The 4104-nt window shown below is 30.3% G+C and overlaps 1 long non-coding RNA gene across 1 annotated transcript; it reads right to left on the bottom strand.

Annotated features, from left to right (window-relative positions):
- Nucleotides 1–785: 785 nt before the first annotated feature.
- LOC127735129 (uncharacterized) lies at nt 786–3342 on the bottom strand. Its single transcript, XR_007998134.1, has 3 exons — nt 3127–3342; nt 1801–1991; nt 786–1189 (listed from the first exon to the last, which is right to left on the bottom strand). It is a non-coding gene; the product is annotated as an uncharacterized LOC127735129 (long non-coding RNA).
- Between the last annotated feature and the right edge of the window lie 762 nt (nt 3343–4104).

Below are 4104 nucleotides of genomic sequence, written 5' to 3'. Positions count from 1 at the left end.
TATAGTCTGACAACAGATTTACTAAGTATTGGGGACTATTGCACAACAGCAAGAAATCTTTAATTGAATATAAATTCAATTCATATAACCAATTTCAAGTTCTTTGACTACATTTATTCAGAAACCTATAATATGTCACATATTTAATTACAATCCAAATTCAGACCTGAATCAAGCTTGAATATTGTGTCCATTTTTGCCCCAACTGTTCAGGGTTGGACCTCTGCGGGCGTATCTAGCTGCGCTCAGTGAAGCAGTTTATTTTGTATGTTGTGCACCTCTTTTCTCCTTTCAGTGGCAGGGACTATGTTATATGGTTGGCTGTATCATAACTTGTGATAGGATATAGTTATGCAGTGTTAAATGCCATTCCCAATGGGACACAGATCCCCACGCAACCCCAAATTGATAGGAATAAAATAATTAAATTATTTCACTCAATCTCAACAACAGGACAAAAGTGAAGGAAATCAATCTAAGCATACTAGATTATATAAGTATGTGATATGTGATAAATATTCAAAAGTGAGATTATTTGATCAAATCTAGCCTTATGATACAATTTCTTGAAAAAGTATTAAAGCAAAATTGAGTTCTTCTACAACATATGGGCAAATGTCTAATTTTCCATTAATAAAGTCCAATAATTCTGGAAAGGCAAAACTTGAATTCGCCAAAAGCAAAATGAGCTTTCTGTAAATTACACTCATACAAAATAAAAGGGAAACACTTGAGGCCAGAGCTGAGGGAAGATATATTCGGTTGTCAAAAGTATACCGGTAAAATAAAACATATGGAATCTTATTTATTATATAACAGTGATATTGCTTTGATAAAAAATTTCATGAAAACAACTGAGTCAATAATCTGAATTTTTTACTAAATATTGTAACATTTCACTTATGCACATTTTAATGTTTATGAGTCTGTCATATTTAAAAATCCTCTTTTTACTACACTTTGGAGCCCATAGTCTGCTAAAGCTTCATTTATTTAATCCTGCATTAGTTCAACAAAAATGTCTGCTAATAATCACTTGAACCACCTGAGTTATTTGGTGGGGTTACCATTCTGTACATGAATATATCTCTCTTAATAAATTTCGTATACATTTTGTAAATTGCTGATTCCAGGTATTAAATTTTTTTTTCTCCAGTAAAATTATTCTTCTGACACGATGTGTTGTGTACTGAAAAAAGAAAATATTTTGTTATTAAATTAAAGTTTGTTAATTCAATCAAGACGTAATGAAGAATGATAATTATAATATATTGTATTTCATTGTTATAGCCATCTATGACCCCAATACAGTCTGCTTAAGTCATTCTCTTATCTGAAAATATGGACAAATACATTAAAACACTTCATTAGGATATAATGCACATCTTGTAAGAGTTACTTCCCTTGTATTGTTTTTAATCATTTAAATTAATTTTAAATTACTGTACCCTTCATTCTTGAAATTAGGTTTTAAATCCAAATGAAACGATATTGACATTTACACAGCATAGATAATAGAATAAAATCTTTAAACTATTAAAAGTATACCATTTGGCCTTAAAGTCCGAATGATTCCTTGGCCTATATCCTATAAATTTTAAGTTCCAATCCCAATTTATTACATTGGCAACTTTCATGTCTAACTGTTAAATGCAGAATATTTTCAGTCTGTTTCCTTATGAAAACAGTTTAAATACCATGTATATTATGTTTTTGTTTCATATTTGGGGGATTGAAATCATAGCACATTGTCAATAACCTACTTTTGTAACCATAAACAGACAATTTTGGATAACTTACCCTTAATATATTGTAGTCCTATTGTTTTCTGTTAACAAAAATAATTTTGCTTTCAACATCACTGGACATTCCGTTTGATTACTGTTTTTTTGTTGTATGTACAGAATATCATACATGTACAAGTATTTTTGTTTGAATAAAAAAGTCCTCTGTTTTGAATTTTTGATCCATAGTGAACATCTTTCTCCATCCTGTAAATATAAAGCAAATTTACATACAATTACTATTAATGTTTATTTACCAAATTATTCAAAGCAAAATTAAACTTTGCATTGTTATTATCAACACATGAATACAAATTTGCCAAATAAATTACCAAGAAAATACATGTATTTATTTAAGTATTATAGATAAATTATGTCCCCAGCATTTTTGCTCAATACATGTACATAAAAGTTTCAGACAAAGAAAACATTTCAAAAGTCTTGAAAAATAATTTTTAGGTTTAACAAGGAGCAAATTTATGTTATACCAAACCTTTTGATAACATTTTTATATTTAATAGTTTGCATAAACATCATAAGATCATAACATGTCTATTGTACAATGCAAGCTGAAATTTTATACATTTTGGGGGCACTCAAAACCCAGTTTTATTTTAATTTAAATCCTGGAATATTGTTAATGGATTATCATTTCTAAGTAGATTGTTTATATAATCATTGGAAGAATATAACATGTCAGATATAACATGTATAAAGAAATTGTAAATTAATTAGTTTCTGGGGATTCATGTAATGCAAAGCAGCATGTGTACAAGCTTTTCAAATGGGTGGGTGATTGGTTAATTTCAATGTGTAAATTTCTTTTATAATTTTAGAGTTATGATTTAGAGGATGGCTATCTTAATTAATTTTTTTATGGGAAAGATCTGGTACATGTCTATATCATGGTGATAACCGAACATAAAATAAACATTGCTCTGACAAGAGTGCTGACACAGGATGAACATGAATATTCTGTCCAATATAGAGGAAAGAACAATTGTGTACAGATTGAAAAAAATTAATAAGCCATAATAGTAAAATAAGAAGATGAATATAATGTCCCCTTAAATTCCTTCTACCCACCCACCCACATAAAAATAAAAATTTTCATACGAGTATGGATAGTGAACACCCCATTGACAGAAACAAGTGCTTGTGATTGATTTCCATTTGTATTATATGTTAATATAGTAATGAAAGTTTTTTTAAATATTAAATTTTGGTGTATATGAAATGGGACGCCTCTGATTTGATAATGGACTTTTGAGTTGAATTTGAGACGGTCAGCAAAATTCATGTGTATTTGGGGGAGAAATTACCCCCTTTTTAGAGAACTTACAGTCGGCATTACACGTGATCATCCGTGCTTTCAAATTTGATTAATTTTGGTCCGCATTTGCTGTTAGAGGTTTACAATGTTCTATTATCTGAGCACGAAGTGATAGCGTGAATATTTTCCAGGGAGATTGTGAAGAACACTTTGAACAGTTTGAAAACGGATGTTGACAACTTGTGTGGGTATAATATTCCCGGAGACAAGGACGGATACCTAAGACCGAAATCCGAATATAATTCACCAGTGGTTGGTGTAAATAGTGTATTCAATATATGAAAAGGAAATGATGAAAAATGGGATTTCAATTTTCATGTTTCATATAATTTTACACTTTATTTTTGCCGTTTAAATCATTTTTTGGGATTCCACTTATTTGAAAATAATTAACTCGGTATAACTGAAATAATCCTTTACCTTTTATGTTGTGTGGCATTAAGTTTTAGCATCCAAGAATGTCATAAATGCACCTTTACAGCATGAAATGCCAAATCCAACGTCAAACAATGGCCGCCATTACGTGTTGACAACGTCGTCTAATGACCGTATCACTGAGCACCGAAATCAATACTCAAGCGCTTCCGGTTGTCCTACTGATGTGCATTTTAAAAATACATGTAGTTTATAGTATACATACTGTCAAACATGTACATATACATTCGCTGTTTTGCCAGACAAGCTGGGGCTGTGGCCTGGGAAGTAAGAGTAGTCTCAGATTAGTACATTTTGTAATACTAATATGAAGGGAAAGAACAATACAGAAATTATATGCAACCATATATATGTATTTTAACCAAAAAATTTCACTGCATGTATTTTTTTTTCAAATATTGAACATGTTTGTTGAAATTATATTTTCAATGTGTTGCTTCGTGCAGACTATAGTATAGCTATTTTACATACATGTATATAGATGGATGATGATAATGTATTGTCTATTGAATAAGTTGCATGGTCATTTTAGTTCAAGACAAAAATTTGGTT

Source organism: Mytilus californianus, unplaced genomic scaffold (genome assembly GCF_021869535.1).
Source record: "Mytilus californianus isolate M0D057914Y unplaced genomic scaffold, xbMytCali1.0.p SCAF_3, whole genome shotgun sequence".
NCBI classification, from domain to species: domain Eukaryota; kingdom Metazoa; phylum Mollusca; class Bivalvia; order Mytilida; family Mytilidae; genus Mytilus; species Mytilus californianus.
Note: the sequence above shows the minus strand (reverse complement) of the source record. Positions and strands in the feature narration are given on the sequence as shown.